General features: G+C 39.7%; 1 long non-coding RNA gene across 1 annotated transcript in view; it reads left to right on the top strand.

Annotated features, from left to right (window-relative positions):
- LOC119805289 overlaps nucleotides 1-17,954 on the top strand; it is a 54,495-nt gene extending 36,541 nt beyond the window's left edge. The window contains exons 3-5 of the long non-coding RNA XR_005283884.1: nucleotides 2,413-2,508; nucleotides 12,607-12,711; nucleotides 17,866-17,954. This is a non-coding gene — a long non-coding RNA (uncharacterized LOC119805289). The remainder of the gene's footprint in view (nucleotides 1-2,412; nucleotides 2,509-12,606; nucleotides 12,712-17,865) is intronic.
- Nucleotides 17,955-24,959: the final 7,005 nt, after the last annotated feature.

A 24,959-nucleotide genomic window follows, 5' to 3' on the forward strand; every position in this document is an offset into this window, starting at 1 on the left:
GGCACCTGTGCTGGACTGTCCTGAGCTCATGGTCCACGTGCTGCCTCCTCCATAGTAGTTCCCTTGTAGGTGTGGGCACCATGGCCCAGAAGTATTTTTTCATGCTGTTTTTGCGCTCATCTCTGGTATTCAGGAAGGCCTTTTTCCCATCATGATTTTTTAAGCTGTTTGTATTTTTCTTAGTCACGTTTGGAAGTCACAATGTTTTGTATATTGCTGTTGTTTTTTATATGTCATTACAAATAAGATGTTTGCTATGTTTCTGTGAGTAGTTCGGGGCTATGAAATGAGGTCTCCTTGACACTTCTGAAGTATTCTAATTTTGTCTCTTGGCTTTAAGAACCTTGACCTGTGCTTTGTCTTTTTTTGAACAAAACCTTGCTTTTATTAGTCTTCCATAGCATGGTGATGAATGTCATTTTCTGGGCTTTTGTTGTCCATAGAAGATGGAGGGAATTATCCCCACTGATGTATATTAAGAAAACGTGAATATGCTGAAAGAAAATTTTAATTAAGTAGATATTCCGTTAAAGGAACTATTATTTCACCCAAAGTACTAGTCCTGCTGCAGAGGGGAACACTTTGGGAAGGTGTCCACTCAGGATTTTGGGCTCTGTGAATAAGATACAGTGCTGGGAGTGTAATAGGTATTCCATGACCCTTGCACTTCCTCTGTGATAAACTGGACAGATGTGTGATTCAGTCATTTTGGTTATTCAAAGATAAGAATTGTACACATTAGCAAATCAATCATGTGGTCCATGCACACATAGTATGTGGAGAGCTCATCTGATCAGGCTCTTTTATCCTTATTTTTCGGCCAACAGTTGTCTACACTGGTCATGTCTCTCCAGAGTTTTCATTTCTTTGACATCACACTCTCTCTGAGTTGTTCTACTCTCTCGGTGTTTATTCTCTTTGGATCTTTTGAAATTGTTGTGGAGCTGGCTCAGTTGTTTTAGGCCTTTCTCATTTCCTATGCCTCTTTGCCCATGCAAGTGATGTTGTATGAGTTCTTGGCAGGTGAATGGTGTTTGTCAGGGTTTTTGTATTCTTTGGTCTTGTAACTTGGGGCTGTCTTGTCTCCATGCCTTATGATAGTCTGTCTTTCTAAATGAATACACCATGGAATCAGGAGTTTCCCTCTAGAAAATACAGGCCCATATCCTCGTTATTATAGTGAAAGAACTCATATTTCAATGAAAGCCAGACCTTAAGGATTAGAGGAGACCGTGCAAACATGGAGGGTTTTGCAGAACTCTGTGAAAATGGTTAGGATATCAGGGAAATAAGTAATTCAGCTGATTGAATGTTGTATAAGAAGTGCCTCTAGCGTGTGGGTCCCTTCCTAGCTACCTGTGTGAATTGAAAACTATGTCCCTTCATTTGTCCTTGAGAGCAGGTCTCTTTAGTTTTCTCAGGTTAGGCCTACATTCCTGAAAGCCGTCGTCCTTTTCCAGTATTCCATATTTCTGGGATACAGGATCCTTTGGCCTTCCCACATGTAAGATTTCCCTTCAGTTTGTATGGAATGGAGTAAAGAGAGCTGCAGTTGAGTTTCAGAATTTCAGTTTCTATGTTCAGCACTATTTTATTTCAGACCTGTGTTTTATTCTACACTGAAGAAGCTGTTTTGTGAGTGTGGTTATTTATAGCTTCTATTTTATACCTTTTCTTTTCATTTCAAACTTATGTATGTATGTATGTATTTATGTATGTATGTATGTATGTATGTGAGTATGCGTGTATGAGTCTATGTATATAAATGGGTGTATGTATACATACATGATGTGCATTGATTTTTTTTCAGTGCTTGAGAGATAGCCAATCCTCTTCTTTTTCTGAATGTGGTCTCTTCCTCCTTTTCCCCTTGAGCTCCATCATTTCAGGTCCAACACATCTTTTTGAATATTTCTTTTGCATTTCTTTCTTTTTTCATTCTTCAGACCCTGTTATTGCATTTAACTTGACTGTGGCTTTTTCTGAGACACTGATGTGCAGAGAAGGAACTTAATTCCTGGTATAAAACCAGGCACACTCTTGACAAGGCCAGAAGTGGCCTGGAATCAGGCCCTAACTGGAACAGTGTCTTAGATCCTGAGAACACAGGCCTTCCCATTTTGAGGGACATGCTTATCATTCCTATGGCCTATGTGCACTCAGCTTGGGTCTCACTTGCAATACTCTTAGTTACCTTTGTGCATCATTGCTTGATCAAATTTCTGCTGACTTTGTCCCCTTATATGAGAATTATTGATAATAGTATCTCATTTTTCCATTCAGAAAAACTGTATATAGGATGTAGAATGTCCTAGTATATCTGCTTGTACCAGCAGTCAACTTGTGTAAGCACGCCTGATCCCAAACTTTACTATCCTCTCTAATTTCTCATCCCCTGGTCATCTCTCTCAGGAACCTGCCAGTAGGAAACACCCTGCCGGTGTAGGACTACCAGTGACTACATGTGGACCCCAGACTACAGGAGGACTATTTGCAAGTGCAGGAGGAGTAAGTATGGCCATAACACAGAGAAAACTAAGAGAAGCCAGGCTGAGGGACTGCCTGAAGGAAGAGGCAGAAGGGTTGGGAGTGCAATAACATAGGACAGCAGGATTCTAAAGAGATTTCTCTTCCCTCATGTGATTCAGTTGCTTTTGTATTCTAGTTCTTGGGGTGTATTGCTAAAGCACTTAGAAGAGCTATAGTTTCAATCAAGAAGTCTGCCTTTGGTTACTTGAAAATGGTTCAATAAATTTAAAGACATGAGAACCTATAGTTTTGAGTTTCAAGGCAAAATATTTCTGAACAGGGTTAAATGTGTTTCATATTGATGGGTCTATGCACAAGATTGCTTAGACCCATTTTATGTATATGATTTGACTATAATCTGATACCCTCATAAATGTGTTCAGTCTAATCCAAAACACACATGGGTGCACAGGAAAAACATTAAAATTCTAAACCAGATGGAGAGAAGGGACTGAAGAAAAGCAAGCAGCTTAATATATTAAATTATTTTTTTCTTCGTGATGCCTCAGAGGACAAGAATACTGAATCATTAAAATTAAAAAAAATATGTGTGTATGTATTCTTACAAACATGTGTGCATATATATGCATATATATATTACAGTTATGAAATAACGTAAAATGTTTCTTACCTCTAGTGTATGTTCCTGGATTTTGACCAGAAAGTAAGTTATTTCTCCATACATCAGTGCCTCAGGGAAAGCCCCAGACAGGCCTAGCTCTTAACAACCTCCAACCTAGTCCAGGGTATTCAGGATGTTTCCATGAGCAAAATTCCAATTATTACCCATCTTTTGTATTTTATGTTTGAAATATGTCATCATCAGTGTCATAGGTCAGCTCTGTGGCTGTTCTGTCACTAGGTTGGTTTGGAAGTAGTCATTTGTCATGTGCTCTCCTCAAACTCCCAGACAGCTGGCTGGAGCACAGTCCTGAGTCCCTGCACCAGGTCATAGCCATTCCTCCTTTCAGTAGTGGCGCCTTTGAAGAAATGAGTGAATACTGTTTCTGATATTTGCATTCATACACGTTTCGTTGATGTTGACCCGTCTGTACAGAATTATTTTTATTAGGTCTCCTGTCTGTAATTTATTCACATTGTAAAACAGGCAAAAAATCCATCCTGGATATGTATGCCTACTTAGATTATGAAAACTCTTTTGTGATTATTTGTGATAACTCATAGAGTTTTGTCATTTTGTCTGGTGCAGTTTATAGAATAGGTGCCTGATCGTAGAAATCGTATGTGACTGTTTCTGAGAGCGGTGTTTACGAGTGACTGTCTCTTGTATAGCATAGAGTTAAAACTTATTCTAACTTGAGGTTCAGTTTTTTCCAGTTTGGAACATGTCAAAGATTCTGTTGGTCTGTATTATCCTCAACTCCTCATGCTGTCAGACTCTTAAGGTTTGCTTTTAGGAGAGCTTTTTGTCAATGAATTTTTTGCATATCTGATTCTTTGACAGTGTCCTAATGTGTATATCATCAGTTTAAGTCATTATCACTGCTTTATATGCTTTTGATTCCCCTTATCCCAGTGACACAGTTTGTATGTCCTTCACTAGTATCTTTGTTCAGCGGTTCATTTATTCATTGTTCCTGTCTTTCCAGAACTTGCAAATTTCCATTTTCAGTACTGATTCCTGCCTATCATGAACTGGATGGCATTGGCCAGCAGTAGTTGAATTTTTCTCCTGATTTTGTATTTTGCTTGTCTTTCTGGTTTTCTTACTTAACCTTTGCTTATCGATATTTTCTTCCCTTTCTTTCTTTCCTGTACATTCCCCATCCTTTCTTGTTGCCTATTTCCTTCTTCTGCATCTCTTTTGACCTGCATCTGCTCCCTTTCTGCTTCTCCTTCTGAGTCCTTCCCGTTCCCTCATTCCTTCCCTATATCATCTGCCCGTTCTACCAATGCCCTTTAATCATTACATCCCTTTCCCCATTTTCTACTGCTTACTCTGTTATGAGCACCTTCCATCTGTGCCTTCCCCTTTTCCTCTTTCCCCAATTTCCACTCTAGTTCTCGCCTCCCATTTAAAAAATTGTTAATAGATTTTCTTATTTCAAGGCAGGAGAAACTTTCTCACATTATTCACCTTTCTAAATTTTTTATATTTGTTTTTGTGTTTAATAGTCTTTTTTGCCTCTTGTTACTGTTAATTTTCTTAATATTTTTAATTTTCATGTTTATTATTAATATCATCATCATCACTTTATTACTTTTTTGTTTGCTTTTACAGATAGGAATGTCCGTGTGCTCCTGGATTTGCTGGAAGTCCTTGTGTGGACTAGGGTGCTCTCAAACTGTCAGAGTCCCCCTATTTCTGCTTCAGGAGGCCAGGGATTCAAGTCCTCTGCTGGCATTCTGGCTAGATTTCCATTTTAAAGTCACTCCCATTTCTTTTTTCACAATCTTTTCCTTATTTCCCACCCCTTTTCTCTCTTCCACCTCTTTGTCCTTCCCTACTGCCTTTCTTCCTTCTGTTCCTCTTCTCTGTCTGACCCCTTTCCCTTCACCTTTCACCCCTCCCCCTACTTTTCCACATTCCCACATTTCCTGTCTTCTAAGATTGCTCCTCGTTCTTCAGTGTTTCCTCCTGTTCCCATACCTTTCTCCCTTTATGGCCAATTTCCCTTCTGCACCCTGTTTACAAAGTACATAGTTCTATTTGTTTTGCCTCTTCATAAATACTTGTCTTTACCTCCCCCCGCACCCCACCAAGCCTCTCATTTCACAGTCTTTTCCCCGTATTAAAGGTGTGTATATATATATATATATATATATATATATATATATATATATACACATGAGAAGGCATAGGGAAATTTTTTCATCTTTAGTCTCCGTTAAAAGGTTTTCCTGTGCTTTTCACCTAACCCTTCGTTATAAATCCCATGTAAGTTCTTGTAGTATTCCTGCTACTTCACAGTAAGGTAGTTATTGGGCTGAGTTCCAAATTCTCCATTTCCCACTACTTAGTAATCAGGATGGGATCAGCTTCTGAAGTGCAGGCTGTGGGCTTGGGCAACAGGCAATGTGTTTGGCCCTGCCTATAGGGGGCGATGTAGAACGTTGCTCAGTTCAGGGTACCAGAATGCCCTGGTGTCTGTTTGGCATTTTGGGCCATTGTGAGGGCTGTTGCCCTGAGGCATTCAGGCCTTTTGGGGTTTCTTGCCCAGGTGGTAGACTCCCTCAGAGTTGTGGGCCCTCTCCATGGATGCCCAGTGCTGATTTTGGACTAGTGGAGCTCTCTGCTCACCATGGCAGTGAGTAGAGTGTTTGTTGAGATTCGTCCATGCCAACAACTCCCTTTTTTCTGAGGAGCCTCACTTTAACGTTTCTGTTGATGGCTTTCTGGAACCTTCCCGTTAACCTCATGGGTGGGACTCGGTGGTGTGCTTTCCCAAGTCCATTTTTAGTACATGTTTGAGTTGTTTATAACCGTTCTTTCCATTCTTAGTAGGTTTTAAATGCTATAGTTGATTGTTGGGATGTCTCAGGAGCGGTTTCTATTCCTTGATCTCCCTGTTCATCCTCCTTTCCCCCTTCCTCACTTTCCAATACCTTTAACATGTCTTTAACCCCTCCCCTCCACCATGCCTAATTCCAGTTACTGTCCCTCCTTCCCAGGGCTTCCTCTGTCCTGTTCTGTCATTATTGCCTTCCCCCTCCCAGTTCATCTGCCCCCAGTTTTCTTTCTCCCTGCCCAACCCCCTCTCTCTTACTATCCCCTCTCCTGTGTGCCCTTCTCCCCTGACCACCTCTATTCTGTCTTTCCAACCTCCCTTCTCCTTACCAGTACCTTTCCATTTTTCTCCCTTCCCTTTTTCAGGCTTTCCAAGACTCTCCCTTCTCTTTTTCCCTCTCCCACCTTCCTGTCCTATTCCATTTCTGACAACGGAAGTGTTCACCTTCTTTACCTCTCTCCCATTAGTGTACTCACCTTTCCAATACCTCCGGCACTTTCCAGCTTACCCATTGCCTTCTGGTTTTCCACTTAACAATACCCGTTTCTAAGTGTTTCATCTTACTCATCTTTGAACCCCTTTAACTTGTTCTTCTGTTCTTTCCTTTCTCTTTCCCACCTTAACCTCCATTGTAATTCCCTCACCCTTTCCAAAGTCCCCATCCCTGCCTTCCTTTCCAAAACCATCACCAGTTTTCTCTTTCCAGGTTCCTTTCCCTGTTCCCATTACCTTGCTTCTTCCTGTTCATGTCCCACCTCTTCTTTTTTTCCTTCCTTTTTCTTGCACCAGTTCTCCAGTCCGTTTGTATACCATTCCCTTTTCTAAACTCTTTCTCCTTTCCAATGTTTTGAAATTTCTTTTTCTCCCCAGCCCTTTCTACCTTTCCTAATCTATTTTGTGTTAATGTGTCTTTCCCCAGCACATTGTCTTTTCTAATCCTTTATCCTATATTCTGTTTAGTGCCCTTTTCCCTGTTCCTATTGCCATCTCTTTCCCCAACCCCTGTTCTCTAGGTTCCTCTTCCAATGTCTGAGTTCTCTGCTTTCCTAAGGGATCTTGAACATTTCCTTCAGTGTTTTTCGGCAATTTGAGATAATTTTGTTAAGAGTTCTCTGTTTAGATCTATACTCCATTTTTGAATTGGATCATTTGGAATTTTGCTACATAATTTCTTATGTCTTTCTTTTTTATTTATTTATTTTTTATTTTTATCATTATTAAAAATTTCAGCCTCCTCCCCACGTCCCATCCCCTCCACTCCCCTCCCCCTCCCTCTCCAGTCCAAGGAGCAGTCAGGGTTCCCTGCCCTGTGGGAAGTCCAAGGTCCTCCCCCATCCATCCAGGTCCAGGAAGGTGCGCATCTAAACAGACTAGGTTCCCACAAAGCCAGTACATTCGGTAGAATCAAAACCCAGTGCCATTGTCCTTGGCTTCTCAGTCAACCCTCATTGTCCACCACATTCAGAGTGTCCGGTTTGATCCCATGTTTTTTTAGTCCCAGTGGAGCTGGCCTTGGTGAGCTCCCATTAGACCAGCCCCACCATCTCAGTGGGTGGGCGTACTCCTCAGGGTCCTGACTTCCTTGCTCATGTTCTCCCTCCTTCAGCTCCTCATTTGGGCCTTGCGAGCTCAGTCCTGGGCTCCAATGTGGGTCTCTGTCTCTATCTCCATTCATCACCAGATGAAACTTCTATGGTGATATGCAAGATATTCATCAGTATGGCTATAGGAAAAGGCCAGTTCAGGCTCCCTTTCCTCAGCTGCCCAAGGAACTAGCTGGGGACATCTCCATGGATACCTGGGAACTGCTCTAGAGTGAAGTCTCTTGCTAACCCTAAAATGGCTCCCATAATTAAGATATCTTCTTTCCTGCTTCCCTATGCACCCTTCCTCCTTCCCAACCATCCCATTCCCCCAGGGTCTCCCCATCCTCCCCTCCTCACTTTTCTTTCCACATCTCCCCATCTCCCCTTACCGCCACCCCACCCCTACCCCCAATATCCCAATTTTTGCCTGGCAATCTAGTCTACTTCCAATATCCAAGAGGATAGCTATATGTGTTTCTTTGGGTTCACCTTCTTATTTAGCTTTTGTAGGATCTTGGATTATAGGCTTAATGTCCTTTATTTATGGCTAGAATCCACTTATGAGTGAGTACATACCATATTCATCTTTTTGGGTCTGGGTTACCTCATTCAGGATAGTGTTTTCTATTTCCATCCATTTGCATGCAAAATTCAAGATGTCATTTTTTAAACCACTTTTAGTATTCTAATGTGTATATGTTCCACACTTTCTTTATTCATTCTTCAGTTGAGGGGCATCTAGGTTGTTTCCAGGTTCTGGTTATTACAAATAATGCTGCTAAGAACATAGTTGAACAAATGCTTTTGTAGTATGATTGGGCATCTCTTGGGTATATTTCCAGGAGTAGTATTGCTGGATCCTGAGGTAGGTTGACTTCCAATTTTCTGGGAAATGCCACACTGATTTCCAAAGTAGATAAATCCTCTGTCTAATGTGGTGTTGGTGAAGATCTTCTCCCATTCAGTAGTCTGCTTTTTTGTCTTAATGACTTTGTTCTTTGCTTTACAGAAGTTTCTCAGTTTCAGGTGGTTCCATTTATTTATTGTTGCACTCATTATTCTGGTATTGTTATGTGTAGGAAGGGGTCTCCTGTGCCCATCTTTGAAGGCTACTTCCCACTTTCTCTTTTATCAGCTTCAGTGCAATAGGAATTACATTGAGGTCTTTTACATTGACTAATTACATTGAGTTTTGTGTGGGGATAGATATGGGTCAATTTGCTTTCTTCTACATGTTGAGAAGCAGTTATGCCAGCACCATTTGATGAAGATGCTTTCTTTTTCCATTGTGCAATTTTACCTTCTTTGTCAAAAATCATGTGTTTGGATTAATACCTGGACTTTCTATTCAATTTTATTGGTCAACCTGTATGTTTTCATGTCAATACCAATCTGTTTTTAATTAATGTAGCTTTATAAGAGAGATTGATGGCAGGGATGATGATGCCTCTGGAATTTCCTTTAGTATACAGGATTATTTTCGCTATCCGTGTTTTTTTTTTCCTTATGAAGTTGAGTATTGTCCTTTTAAGTTCTGTGAATAATTGTGTTGGGACTTTGATGGGGATTGCATTGAGTCTATAGATTGTTTTTGATAAGGTTGCCATTTTTTTTAAATATTGATCTTACCTATCCAAGAGAATGGGAGATCTTTCCATTTTCTGGTATCTTTTTAAAACTCTTAGCCTTAAATTCTTATCAAACAGGTTTTTTTACTTTTTGGTTAGTTAGTGTTACCCCAAGATATTTTGTTTTATTTCTGACTATTGTGAAAGATGATGTTTCTCTGATTTCTTTCTCAGGTTCTTTTTCATTTGTATATAGATGGAGTACAGATTTTTTTGAGTTGATCTTATATCCTGTCACATTCCTGAAGGTATTTATCAGGATTAGGAGTGTCCCTTGTAGAGTTTTTTGGGTCACTTATTTATACTATCATATCATCAGAAAATAGCAAAAGTTTGACTTTTCCTTTCTAATTTGAATCCCCTTGATCTCTTTGTGTGTGTGTGTGTGTGTGTGTGTGTGTGTGTGTGTGTGTGTGTGTGTGTCATTGCTATTGCCAGAACCTCTAGAACCATGTTGAAGAGATATGGAGAGACTGGACAGCCTTGTCTTGTTCCTGATTGTAGCCGAATCACTTTGAGTTTCTTTTCATTTAACTTCATGTTGACTGTCAGCAGCTGTATCTTGCTTTCATTATATTTAGTTGTGTTGCTTGTATCCCTGATCTCTCTAAGACCTTTATCATGAAGGGGTGTTGGATTGTGTCAAATGCTTTTTCAGCATCTAATGAGATTATCATATGGTTTTTATTCCAGTTTGTTTATATGCTGGATTACATTGGTCCACTCTCTTGGTCTATTCTCTTGGTTAGCTTCCTTGGTCAACTCTGTGCAGTCACAGCCTGTGCTTCATAGTTCTTCTCTTGGTTTCTCTGTGCAGTTACAGCCTGTGCTTCAGAGTTTTTCTCTTGGTTTCTCTGTGCAGTCACAGCCTATGATTCAGAGTACCTCTGAGTTCGTGATAGATTGGAGTTTTTGGAGGGAGAGTAGGACTTGTAACTTACTGGATGTGATTGATGGGGTGGGGACATTTGAGGAGCCTACCTTTGGTCATCTCTGTGTATTTGCAACCTGTGTTTCAGAGTTCCTCTGATGTCCTGGGGGATAGGAGGCTTTGGGGACAGAGTGGGACTTGTAGCTTACAGGGTCCAATTGATGGGATTTGGCAGAGGTTTACCCCAGTATAGAGGGAGGTCACTGACCTTTTGGTCTTCTCTGTATAGTTGCAGCCTGTGTTTCAGAGTTCCTCTGAGGTCCCAGGGGATAGGATTTCTTGGGGGCAGAGTGGAACTTGTAGATCACAGCATCCAATTGATGGGATGGAGGTATCAGTGCAGCCTACCTGCAGGAAGATTCCCTGCTGGCTTGGTAGAGAAGCTGAGTCAGATGGGGGAAGGGGCCCAGTTTTTTGCCCTGGTAAAAAGGGACTAGCTAGTGGGTACCCTGCTAGGTAGGTGGTAACTCAACTCATGATCTTCTCTGTGTATTTGCAGCCTGTGTTTCAGAGTTCCTCTGATTTCCTGGGAGATTGGAAGTTTTGGGGTCAGAGTGTGCCTTGTAGCTTGGAGAGTCAATTGATGGGATGGGGGTGTCAGAGCATCCCACCTGGAGGAAGATTGCCTGCTGCCTAGCTAGACAAGCTAAGGCAGGTTGGGAGGTGCCCTGGGTTTTGCCCTTGTATGGACGTTTAGGGAGTGGGGTGCCCTGCCGGGTAAGTTGGCATTTACCTGTTAGACTTCTCTGTGTAGTTGTAGCCTGTGTTTCATAGATATTCCCATGTCTCTGACTCCTGAGTTCTGCATTAAATGATACATTTTTGCTTTCCTAAGTGCATATAACTTAGAAACTGGCACCTGTGCTGGACTGTCCTGACCTCATTCATGGTCTAGCTGCTGTCTCCTACATAGAAGTACCGCTGTAGGTGTGGGCCATGTGTTTTCATGCTGTTTTTCTACCTCATCTCTAGTATTCATTCAGGCCTTGTTCCCATCATATTATTTTAAAGCTGTTTGTGATTTTCTTACTCATATTTGGAACTCACTATGATTTATATATTCTTGTTGTTTTCTGTATGTCATTACAAATAAGATGTTTGCTATGTGTCTGTGAGTAGTTCTGGGCTATGAGATGAGGTCTCCTTGACACTTCTGAGGTATTCATTTTTTGTTTCTCTACTGTAGGCACGGAGACCTGTGCTTGTCTTTTTGAGAACAAAACCTTGCTTTTATTTGTTTTCCACATCATGATAGCGAATGTCATTGTTAGGGCTTTTGTTGTCCATAGAAAGTGGAGGGAATGATCATCAATGAGGCATATTAAGAATATATGAAAATGCTGAAAGAAAAATTAGATTAAGGAGATAGTTCATTGAAAGAAAATTATTCATCCCAAGTACCAGTCCTGCTGCAGTTCTAAAGAGCAGTTCTCTTTAGTTTTGCCAGGTTAGGCCTTACATTGCTGGACTAAAGCCATCTTCCTCCTCCAGTATTCCATATTTCTGGGATACAGGGTTCTTTGGCATTCCCATATGAAAGGTTTCCTTTAATTTATATGGAATGGAGTAAAAAGAGCTTCAGTTGTGTTTCAAAGTCTCAGTTTGTATTTTCAGTTCCATTTTGTTTTAGACCTGTATCAAATTCTACTCCAAAGAGGATTTTTTGAGTGTGCGGTCAATTACAGCTTCTATTTTATGCCTTTTCTAGGTACTTTAAACTTATATATGGATGTAAGTAGGCATGTGTATAGGAACGTATGTGTGTGTGTGTCTCTGTGTGTGTGTGTATGTATGTATGTATGTATGTATGTATGGTGTTGATGTATACATACATACTCACCCGTGCATTGATTTCTTTGTGCTTGAGAAATAACAAAACCTGATCTTCTTCTGACCCTTGTCTCCTCTTGTTTTGTTTTTTGATCTCAAGGATTTCAGGCCCAAAACATTTTTATGCATATTTTAATGTATTTCTTTCTTTTATCATCCTTCCGACCCTGTTGTTGGACTTGACTTGTGCAAGTCTTTCTCTGAGACACAGATATCCAGAGAATGAAGTTGATTCCTGGTCTCAAACCAGGTACACTATTACTATTGACAAGGACAACAGAGGCCTAGAGTTAGGTCCTAACAGGTGCAGTGTCTTTGGGTCCTGAGGACCCAGGTCTTCCCATCCTGAGAGGCCTCTGTGCACTCAGCTTGGGTCTTACTTTCAATGCTCTGTGCTACCTTGTGCATCATTACTTGATCAACTTTCTACTGACCTTGTCCTTTTGTAATAGAATTTTTGCTGACACTGTCCCATTTTTCCTTTCAGGAAACCTGTATATAGGATGAGGAATTTCCTAATAAACCTCCTTGTACCAGCAGTTAGTTTGTGTTAGCACGCCTGATCCCAAACTTTACTATTTTCTCTAACTTCTCATCCCCTGGTCATCTCTCTCTCTCTCTCTCTCTCTCAGAAACCTGTCAGTAGAAAACATCCTGCTGCTGTAGGACAACAGATTCCTCAATATGGACCACAGACTACAGGAGGAGGAGGAGGAGTGTATGCAAGTACCGGAGGAGTAAGTATGGCCATAAAACAGAGAAAACTAAGAGAAGCCAGGCTGAGGGACTGCCTGAACGAAGAGGCAGAAGGGTTGGGAGTACATTTACATAGGACAGCAGGATTCTAAAGAGCTTTCTCTTCCCTTAGGTGCTTCTTTTGGTTTTGTATTCTTGTTCTTGGGGTGTGTTTGTCTGCTGCTGTTTTGGGAATAGGAGCCTGACTTTAGAAATCACATGTGACTGTTTCTGAGAGCTGTGTTTACGAGTGACTGTCTCTTGTATAGCATAGGGTTAAAACTTATTCTAATGTGAGGTTCAATTTCTCCCAGGATAGAACATGAAAAATATTCTGTTTGTCTATATTCTCATCAACTCTTAATGCTGTCAGTGATGACAGGGAGTTGGCTCTTTTCTTTTAGCCCTTTCTCATTTCCTAAGCCTCTTTGGCCATGGAAGTGATGTTTTAAAGAATTATGCTAGTGATACTCTCTCATCCACCTCTATTCTGAAGCCTTGTTATGCAAATATTTTTACTTTTTCCTCAATAACCACCAGAGTTGCTGCTTCTGTTTTTCTGTCTTCTGTGCATCAGCATATGAGTTCTTGACAGGTGAATGGTATTTGTCAGGGTTTTTGTATGCTTTGCTCTTGAAACTTGTGACTGTCTGTTCCCCATGACTTATGATCGGCTATGTTTATAAATAAATAAAGCATTGAATCAGGAGTTTCACTCTTGAAAATACAAGCCCATATCCTTGTTATTATAGTGAAAGAACTCATATTTTTATGAAAGCCAGAACTTAAGCATAAGAGGTGACCACACAAACACAAAGGATTTTGCAGAACTCTGTGAAAGTGGTCAGGAGATCAGGAGAATAACTAGTTCAACTGAGTGAACGTTAAATATGGAGTGCCTCTAGAACGTGGGTCCCTTCCTAGCTACCTGTGTGAATTGAAAACTATGTCCCTTCATTTGTCCTCAAGAGCAGGTCTCTTTAGTTTTGCGAGGTTTGGCTTTACACTGCTGTACTAAAGCCATCTTCCTACTTCAGTATTCCATATTTCTTGGATACAGGTCCTTTAACATTCCCACATGTAAGATTTTCTTTCAATTTATATGGAATGGAGTAAAGAGAGTTGCAGTTGTGTTTCAAAGTCTCAGGTTGTTTGTTCAGTATACTTTTATTTCAGACCTGTGTCAAATTCTACTCCAAAGGTTTTTTTTCGTGTTTTCATTTATAGCTGTCTTTTATGCCTTTACTTGTCACTTAATTCCTGTATATATATGTATAAATGGGTTCAATCAGTCTCTCCCCTCCATCCCTTACTTTGTCACATCCTCCCTTCCTCATTTACTTCCCCTTCTCCTACTCTCTCTCTTTCATTTTTCTCTCTCTCTTTCTGTTTCTGTCTGAGTGTGCTTTGTGTACATGTGTGAGAGAATAGGTTTAGTATTTTCTTTATATGTCTGGATCTCTTGGAGGATGAGCCTCTCTATTTACTGGAGGCATATAGATTCTCAAGTACAGCTTCCTGGAACTGGTTCTTTGAATCTATAAGTTTCTGTTTGAATCTCTTTGCCAGTTTTTGTAGCATGCATCTTTTTATAGATGTCCCCTAGTGAGTGATAGAGTGAATACTGTGAGTTAGTATTTATAGTATTTATATTTGTATAGATTCTTGTGTATTGATACAAAGTTAAATTATATTGAATATTGTATGCATGCATGCTTCTACCTCTGCTTAAAACATTTTTTATATATTGATATATATTTATATTGCAATGTACATTTCTACCTCTGATCAAGATACTTATACATTGTTTACATTTTGAGGTCCTTGTCCTCACTTATTGCACATTTGTTTATTGCATAATATTCTAATATGAAGTCTTAGTCTTTAAGTTATATAGGTATTAAGAATTATAGATCAATAGTTATCTATGTTTGTCATATCAGGTTCTTTATCTACATAGAGATTATATTCTGCATAGATAGATAATCTTCAACCACTTAAAGGGCTGTAGAATATGACATTTAAATAAATTAGGGTTCTGTTGAAGTGAGACATGGTTGCTCCTGGCCGCACCGATCTATTCCCAAGGGAATGTTGAGCACCAAAGATACTTGACATGGCGCTTGTTTTCTTCTTGGCAAAACTGGACTTTGGGCAAGGAACTGCCCATGCCTCAACCACTGTCAAGATTCATAGTATCCGGAAATGGATAAGCAGGACTGTCAAATCTTGCCAAGATAGGGTAAGATGATTCTGAAAAATTTCCTGCCTCTGAAAATGGTATGTCAGTTATTCTAGGCCTAGCTAAAGTTGGTTGCTTGTAGAAGGAGCTGCGGGCCGCTTCCCGCCGCCCGGCTCCTGGCCGCCTGGCTAGCTTATGCCCCGAAATAACAATACACAAATGTATTCATTTAAACACTGGCCGGCCCATTAGCTCTAGCCTCTTAATGGCTAACTCTCACATTTTGATTAACCCATATTTAGTAATCTGTGTAGAACCACGAGGGGTGGCTTACCAGGAAGATTCTAGCCTGCATCCATCTCGGAGAGGAGAGTCATGGTGACTACCTGAGCCATCTACCTCACTTCCTTCTTCCTGTTCTGTGTACTCCACCCACCTAAGGGCTGGCCTATTGAATGGGCCAAGGCAGTTTCTTTATTAATGAATGAAATCAACACAAATAGAAGACTCTCCCACATCAGTTGCTTTAACGTTGCAAATGAGACTTTGGGTGATTGCCCAGGTAGCCAGTTGTCCCTGTCATTTGTTGCACATTTTGGAAGTTGCTTTGTTGCCCTTCCTGCTTACTCAAGTAATATTATTTCCCCTCTTGTATCTTTAATGGGTTGAAGACTAGATAGTTGTGGTTACTATCCTCTCATGACTTGGCCAAGTTATTTATTATACAATACTTAAACTAGTTAGGATAGGATAATTATTGAATAAATTTGTTCTTATTGTATATAATTTTGTATTAGACTTAGAACTCTCTTATTTAAACAAAAGGGGGCAGTGCTGTTGGAAGGCTTACAGCACATGGTTACCCACCCACTGGGGTGTCACCTCTTATACTATATATGCTGATGTAGGGCATGCATCCAGCCTCTTTTCTTGCTGTGGGATTCGGTTTATGATCTCTGTTCAAGTTGAGGATTCTGATTTGTGAGTCTACCCCTAAATAAATATCTGTCTATTTCTCAATTCAGAGCTAGTGTGAGATTTTCTTTCTTCATCCCCTTGAGGTTTCTGTTTTCTTGTTTAAATTTACAATTTCTTACATGCTTCTCTTAGATAAGGTCCTGTCTTTTTTTTTTACATTTTAATTTTGAATCTGTGTCTTTTCTAATTACCTAGGTCAGGCATCAAAATGTTCTATATCTAAAACATGTAACATTTTCTTATTGTGTCTTTGGAGAACTTAGGTTATTTATACTCTGACTGGTGCCTCTACAGTGATGTGATTTCAGGAGCCTACCACCATGTCCAGTGTGGAACTTTTTATATATTTTTTATTTTTTAAGTTTTTGTAAAAGTCCTTGCAGTGTGGAAGTTGCTTCATAGTCCAGGCTGGCCTTTAACTCACAGATATAAACTTGCCTCTGCTTCCCTGGTGCTGGATTAAAAGTTCCATTTTTGTTTTCCTAAAAGAATAAAGCTTAGAAACTGGCATCTGTGCTGGATTGTCTACCTGCTTCCTGGTCCACAGCAGTTCCATTATAGGTGTGAGCTTCATGGCCTAGAAATAATTTTTCATGATGTTTTTCACTCTCATTTCTGGTATGCATGCAGGCTTTGTTCCCTTACTCAAGCTTAGAACTCACTATGTATTATATATTGTTGTTGTTTTCTATACATCATTACAAATAAGATGTTTGCTATATGTAGTAGTTCTGGGCTATGAGATGAGGTTTTCTTGACAGTTCTGAGGTATTCTGATTTTGTGTTTTGGCTGTAGTAACCCAAACACATATTTCTCTTTTGGGGAAAAAAACTTGCTTTTGTTGGTCTTTTACTTCATGGTGGTGAATATCATTGTCTGTTCTTTTGTTGTCTGTAGAAGATGGAAGGAATGATTCCTATTGTTGCATATAAATATGCAGAGCTGCTGAAAGGAAAAGATAGATTAAAAAGACAGCCCAGTGAAAGATAATATTATTTCACCCCAAGTACCAATCCTGATGCAGGGGGAAATCTGTGGTTGAAGGTATACACTCAGGATATCAGGCTCTATGAACAAGATACAGCATTGGTGGACTAAAGCATTCTTTCTCCTCCAGTATTCCATATTTCATGGAAACAGGGTCCTTTGACATACGCCCATGAAAGGGTTGCTTTCAATGCATAAGGAATGGAATAAAGAGATCTCCAGTTGTGTTTCAGTGCCATTTTATTTCAGACCTGTGTCTAATTTTATTACAAAGAAGCATTTTGAGAGTGTGATTATTTGTGGCTGCTATATTATGCCTTTTCCTTTGACATGAAACCTATACATATATGTATATGGGTGTGTGTATATATGTGTGTGTGTGTGTGTGTGTGTGTGTGTATGTTTACATACACCACATGCATTGAATTTTTCAGTACTTGAGAACTAGCCAGCCCTCTTCTTCTGATCCTGGCCTCTTCTTCCTTTGCTACCTGAGATCCAGGATTTCAGACCCAATGTACGTTTATAAATATTTCTTATGTATTTCTTTCTTTTTTCATTCTTCAGACCCTGTTCTTGTATTTTACTTGTCAGTGTCTTTCTCTGTGACACAGATGTGCAGAGAAGAAACTTAATTCCTGGTATTAAGCCAGGAACATGCTTGAAAAGAGCAGCAGTGGCATGAAGTTAGGCCCTAATCTTTGGGTCCTGAGAACCCAGGTCTTCCAATCCTGAAAGGCAGTGCTTATCATTCCTATGGCCTCTGTGCAATCAGCTTGGGTCTCACTTGCATTACCCTGTGTTACCTTGTGTATCATTACTTGGTCGAATTACTGCTAACTTCTTGCCCTTGTAGGAGAAATTCCACTGACAGTGTTCCATTTTTCCTTTCAAGAAAACTGTGTATAGCATGTAGAAATTCCTAGCAGTCAGCTTGTGTAAGCACGCCTGATCCAAACTTGACTATCTTCTCTAACTTCTCATCCCCTGGTCATCTCTCTCTCTCAGGAACCTGTCAGTAGAAGACAGCCTGCCATTATACTACGACCACCGACTTTTATATATCGATCCCAGACTACAGGAGGAGGAGGAGGAGGAGGAGGAGGAGGAAGAGGAGGAGCTGCACATACAGGAGAAGTAAGTATGGCCATAACATAGAGAAAACTAAGAGAAGCCAGGCTGAGGGACTGCCTGAAGGAAGAGGTGGAAGGATTGGGCATAGAAGCCTGTGTGGATGCTCATTTTCCTGGATCTGGGTGGAGGGGGGAGGACCTTGGACTTCCCTTAGGGCAGGGAACCCTGACTGCTCTTTGAACTGTAGAGGGACAGGGAGGGGGTGTGGGGAGAGGGGAGGGAAGTGGGAGGAGGTGGAAATTTTTAATAAAAAAAAGAATATCTTTTTTAAGTGTCTTTCCACCATTTGAAATTCTTCTGATAAGAGTTCTTTGTTTAGATCTGCACTATAGTTTTAATTGGATTATTTGAATTTTGATGTCTAATTTATTGAGTTCTTTGGACATTTTGTCTGTAAATCCTCTGTTTGATGTGGGGTTTTGTCAAGATCTTTTCCCATTTAGTTGGCTTCTTTTTTTGTCTTATTGACTGTTCCCTTTGCTTTACAGAAGCTTCTCAGTTTCAGGAGGTCCCATTTATTTGTGGTGGCTCTTAGAGTCTGTCTTCTTGGGGTTATATTTAGGAAGTGGTCTCCTGTGCTCATGCATTGAAAAATACTTCCCACTTTCTCATCTGTCACGTTCAGTGTGGTCAAATTTATATTGAGGTCTTTAATCCACTTGGACTTGAGTTTTGTGCATGGTGATATATATGGATTTATTTTCATTCTTCTACATGTTGACATCTGGTTATTCCAGCACCATTCATTGAAGGTGCTTTCTTTTATCCATTGTATAATTTTAGCTTCTGTGCCAAAAATCAGCTGTTCATAGGTGTGTGGATTAATATCTGGGTCTTATATTCAATTCCATTGGTCAACCTGTATGTTTTTCTGTCAATACCAAGCTGTTTTCATTACTGTAGCTCTGTAATAGAGCTTGATGTCAGGCATGGTGATACCTCCGGAAGTTCCTTTAGTGTACAGGATTGTTTTGGCTATCCTAGGTTTTCTATTTTTCCATATGAAGTTGAATTCAGTTCTTTTGAGGTCTGTGAAGAATTGTGTTGGGATTTTGATGGGGATTGCATTGAATCTATAGATTGGTTTTGGTAGGGTTGCCATTTTTATTATGTTGATCCTTCCTATTCAAGATCGTGGGAGATCTTTCCATTTTCTGGTATCTTCTTCAATTTCTTTCTTCAGAGACTTAAAGTTCATGTCATATAGGTCTTTAACTTCTTTGGTTAGTGTTACCCCGAGGTATTTTATGTTATTTGTGACTATTGTGAATGGTGATGTTTCTCTGATTTCCCTCTCAGCTTTTTATCATTTGTGTATAGGAGGGCTTCTCATTTTTTTAGTTGATCTTGTATCCTGCCACATCACTGAAGATATTTATCAGCTCTAGGAGTTCTCTGATATAATTTTGGGGTCACTTATATACACTATCATATCATCTGCAAATAATGAAAGTTTGACTTCTTCCTTTCCAATTTGAATTCCCTTGATCTCCTTTTGTTGTCTTATTGCTATTTCTAAAACTTCAAGAACTATGTTGAAGAGATATGGAGAGAGTGGACAGCCTTGTCTTGTTCCTGTTTTTAGTGGAATCACTTTGAATTTCTCTCCATTTATTTTGATATTCACTGTTGTTGGCTTGCTGTATATTGCTTTTATTACATTTAGATATGTTCCTTCTTTCTCTGGTCTCTCCAAGACCGTTGTCATGAAGGAGTGTTGGATTTTGTCAAAGGCTTTTTCAGTATCTAATGAAATGATCATATGTTTTTTTCTAGTTTAGTTATTTGATGGATTACATTGATAGTTTTTTGTATGTTAAACCAGTCCTAATGATTCTCTGTATTTCCTCAGTGTCTGTTGTTATATCCCCCTTTTCATTTCTTATTTTGTTAACTTCATGTTCTCTCTCTGCCTTTTAGTTTGGATAAGGGTTCATTTATCTTGTTGATTTTCTCAAAGAACCAACTCTAGTTCATTGATTGTATTCATTTCTTTGTTTTTATTTTGTTGATTTTGGCACTCCATTTGATCATTTCCTGTCTTCTGCTCCTCCTGGGTGAGTCTGCTTTTTTTGTTCTAGAGCTTTCAGGTGTGCTGTTCAGTCAATATTTCTATTGTATTTGTTTCTTTTTTCATGCTTCACACACTCTTGTTGCACTTGACCCATCTGTGGCTTTCTCTGAGACACAGATGTGCAAAAAAGGAACTTAATTTCTGGTCTATAACCAGGCACACAATAACAAAGCCAACAGTGGCCTGGAGTCAGTCCCTAATGGGAATGATATCTTTGGGTATTAGAGGGGATTTGTATCCCCTTGATCTCCTTCTGTTTTCTTAATGCTTTGAGTTTCTCTCCATTTAGTTTCATGTTGGCTGTTGGCTTGTTGTATATTGCCTTCATTATGCTTAGATATGTTCCTTTTATCCTTACCAGTCCTGCTGCAGAGGGGGAAACACTGGGTGAAGATGTGCAGTCAGGATATCAGGCTCTGTGAACAAGATACAGCGCCAGGAGTGTTATAGGTATTCCATCGCCTCTGTGATATACTAGACAGATGTCTGAATCCATGCTGTTGGTCATTCAAAGATAAGAATTGTACAGGTTGGCAGATCCATCATATGTTCCATACACATCTAGTATGTGCAGAGCTCATCTGCTCAGGCTCATTTACCCTTATTTTCCTGCCATCAGTTGTCCGCAATAATCATGTCTATCCCGTGTTTTCATTTCTTTGAGAGTTGCACTCTATCTTAGGTGTTCTACTTTCTCAGCATTTGTCCTGTGTTTTGAGAATTTGACAGGGGAATGACTCATTGTTATTAGGCCTTTCTCATTTCCTAACCCTCTTTGGCCATGCAAATGATGTTGTAAAGAATTATGCTTGTGATACCGCTCAACTACCTCTCTATTCTGATGCCTTGTTCTGCAAATATCTTTACTTTTTCCTCAATAACCATCCAAGTTGCTGCTTCTGTTTTTCTGTCTTCTGTGCATCAGCCTATGAGTTCTTGACAGGTGAATGGTGTTTGTCAGAGTTTTTGTATGCTTTTCTCTTGAAATTTGTGACTGTCTGTTCCCCATGTCTTATGGTTGGCAATGTTTGTAAATAATACACCATAAATTCAGGAGTTTCCCTCTTGAAAGTATAGGCCCATATCCTCTTTATTATAGTGAAAGAAGTCATATTTCCAAGAAAGCCAGAGCTAAGGGTTAAAGGGGACCATGCAAATACAGAGGATTTTGCAGACTCTGTGCAAATGGTTAGGTGATCAGGGGAGTAAATAGTTCAGCTGACTGAGCATCTAGAGTATTAGTCCCTTCCTAGCTACCTGTGAGACTTGAAAACTACTTCTCTTTATTCGTCCTTGAGAGCAGGTCTCTTTACTTTTCCCGGGTTAGGCCTCACATTTCTGGACTAAAGCTGTCTTCTGCGTCCAGTTCCATATATCTTGGATACAAGGTCTTTTCATCCCACCTGCAAGGTTTCCTTTCAATTTATATGGACTGGAGTAAAGAAAGCTTCAGTTGTGTTTCAAAGTCTCAGGTCTTTTCAGCGCCATTTTGTTTCAGACCTGTTTCAAATTGAACTCCAAAGAAGCTGGTTTTTGAGTGTGGTTACATATAGCTGCCATTTTAGTCCTAATCTTGTCACTTCAAACCTATTTGTGTGTATGTATCTTTCTTCTAAGTTTGTCCCTTATATGATAATTTTTGCTGACACTGTCTCATTTTTTCTTTCAGAAAAACTGTATATATGATGTAGAATTTTCTAATAAACCTGCTTGCACCAGCAGTCAGCTTGTCTAAGCACATCTGATTCCAAACTTTACTATCTTCTCTAACTTCTCATCCCTGGTCATCTGTCTCTCTAAGGAACCTGTCAGTGGAAAACATTCTACCGCTGTAGGACAACCGATTTTTACATATGGACCACAGACTACAGGAGGAGGAGGAGCTTATGCAAGTACAGGAGGAGTAAGTATGGCCATAACATAGAGAAAAGTAAAAGAAGCCAGGCCGAGGGACTGCCTGAACGAAGAGGCAGAAGGGTTGGGAGTACAATTACATAGGACAGCAGGATTCTAAAGAGCTCTTTCTCTTCCCTCAGGTGCTTCTGTTGCTTTTGTATTCTAGTTCTTGGGGTGTATTGCTAAAGCAGTTAGAATGAGTCACATTTTCAATCAAGAATCTTCCTTTTGTTACCTGAAAGTATTTCTATAAATTTAAAGACATGAGAACATATAGTTGAGGGTTTCAAGACAAAATATTACCGAATAAGATCAAATGTGTTTCATATTGAAGGGTTTTAGATGTCTTTGTAGACACAAGATTGCTTAGACCAATAGTATGCATATAATTTGACTGTAGTCTGATACCCTCATAAATGTGGTCAGTGTAATCTAATACAAATAGACCTACAATGTTCAAAAATAAAAATCATAAACAACAGGGAGAAAAGGGACTGACTGAAAAAAAGGAAACAGATTACAGTCTTGAATTAGAGTTTCTTCATGATGTCTCAGAAGTCAAGGAAATTGAATCATTTAAATTAAAAAATTTAAATATGTATATATACTTATAAACATATATAGCTACATATGTTTGTAATATTACTGTTATGAAATCACCAAAAATGACTCCTACCTGTATATTATGTTCCTGGATTTGGACGAGAAACTTAGTTATTTCTCCATACATTGGAGCCTCAGGGAAAGCCCCAAAGAGGCCTAGCTCTTAACAACCTCCAACCTAGTCCAGGGTATTCAGAAAGTTTCCATGAACAAAATCCCAATTCTCATCCATCTTTTGTTTTCAGTTTGAAATATATTCTCAGGCAGTAGCTTAGGTCTTCTTGGTGTCTGTTCTGTCACTAGGTGGGTTTGGAAGTAGTCAGTTGTCATGTGCTCTCCTCAGATTCTCAGACAGCTGGCTGGAGCACAGGCCTGAGTCGCCTGCACCAGATTATATCCATTTCTTTTTTTAGCAGTGGTGTCTTTGACGAAATGAAAGAATGCTGTTTCAAAAATTAGATTTCAAACACATTCAGGTAATGCTAAACTGTCTGTACAGAATGGTCTTTATTTGGTCTTCTGTCTGTAATTTATTCCCATTGAAAAACAGGCATACAAAGATACCATCCCGAGAATGCATGTCTACTGAGATTTTAAAAATCCTTTTGTGAATATTTGTGATAACTCGTAGAGTTTTGTTATTTTGTCTGCTGCTGCTTTGGGAATAGACACCTGACTATAGAAATCATATGTGCCTGTTTCTGAGAGCTGTGTTTACGAGTGAATATCTCTTGTATAGCATGGGGTTGAAACTTATTTAAAAATGAGCATCAATTTATCTCAGGATAGAACATGTAAAAGATTGTTTTGGTCTATATTCCAATCAACCATTAATGCTGTCAGGATATTAAGGTTTGCCTTTAGGAGAATTTCGACTTTGGTAGCTTGGTGTATCAGGAAAAGGGGCACCATATAATGTGCTTCTGAAAACAGGCAGGTAGCTTAGCTGAACATAGTGCCCTGAGCTGATGTTGGGAAAGAAAGATTTTTTTGATTTCTTGCACTTCTGTCAGGACTTCTTTACTCCAGAAAGAAATACTGTGGTGGGCAGAGGGTGGGCCTCAGCACTTGAGTCAGTTGTCCAAGGTTCCATCCTTAGCACCATGAACAAAATTATGATAAAGAGTAATTTTGAATAAGTCACAGGATAGACTTCAGAAGTATTGATGACTGTTTATTCTGGGATGTGACTTTCTGGTGTCTTTCTCCCTTCAATCCGCTTCCACCCTTACTGTAGTACCAGTGCAGTGAGCCAGAGCAAATCATGAGTGTACACTCACTAGCATCATACCATGCTCTAAGGACAGAGGACATTCTGATGCTATGGACAGAATTGAATATTTCTGTTTTCTGACAAGAGTTATGTTGTATTTTGTTTCCTCTTAAAATGTATTTAGCTTCAAAAAAAGAGCTGCCATTGTGTTTCAAAGTCTCAGTTTGTGTATCCAGCACCATTTTATTTCAGATCTGTGTCAAATTCTACTCAAAAGAAGCTGTTTTTTTGAGTGTGGTCATTTATAGCTGCCATTTTGTGTATTTTCTTGGCACTTAAAATCTACATATTTATGTATTTTTGTATAAATTGTGTCTATATATGTGTGCATATATACATATACCACATGCATCAATTTCTCAGTGCTTGAGAGATAGCCAACACTCTTCTCCTTCTGACGCTGGCCTGTTCTTCCTTGCTTTCTGAGGTCCAGGTTTTCAGGCCAATGAACCTTTATAAATATTTCTTTGGTATTTCTTCTTTTCATTCTTCTGACCCTCTTCTTCCACTGGACTTATCGGCAGCTTTCTCTGAGACACAGATGTGCAGAGAACGAACTTAATTTCTGGTCTAAAAGCAGGCACACTCGAGACAAGGGCAGCTGTGGCTTGGAGTTTGGCGTTATTTGGTACGGTGTGCTTGAGACCTGAGAACCCCGGTCTTCCCATCATGAGAGGCCATGTTTATCATTCCTATGGCCTCTGTACACTCAGCTTGGGTCTCAGTTGCAATACTCTGTGTTACCTTTTTGTATTTTTACTTGATCGACTTACTGCTAACATCATCCCCTTGTAATAGAATTTTTGCTGACACTATCACATTTTTCCTTTCAAGAAAACTGTATATAGTATGCAAAATTTCCTAATAAACCTGCTTGTACAAGCAGGCAACTTGTGTAAGCACGCCCGAACCTAAACTTTACCATCTTCTCTAACTTCTCATTTCCTGGTCATCTCTCTCACTCTCTCTTAGGAACCTCTCAGCAGAAAACAACCTGCCATCGTAGAACAACCGATTCCTCAATATGCACCCCAGACTACAGAAGGAGGAGGAAGCAGCGTATATGCAAGTATAGGAGGAGTAAGTATGGCCATAACATAGAGAAAACTAAGAGAAGCCAGG

Source organism: Arvicola amphibius, chromosome X (assembly GCF_903992535.2).
Source record: "Arvicola amphibius chromosome X, mArvAmp1.2, whole genome shotgun sequence".
NCBI classification, from domain to species: domain Eukaryota; kingdom Metazoa; phylum Chordata; class Mammalia; order Rodentia; family Cricetidae; genus Arvicola; species Arvicola amphibius.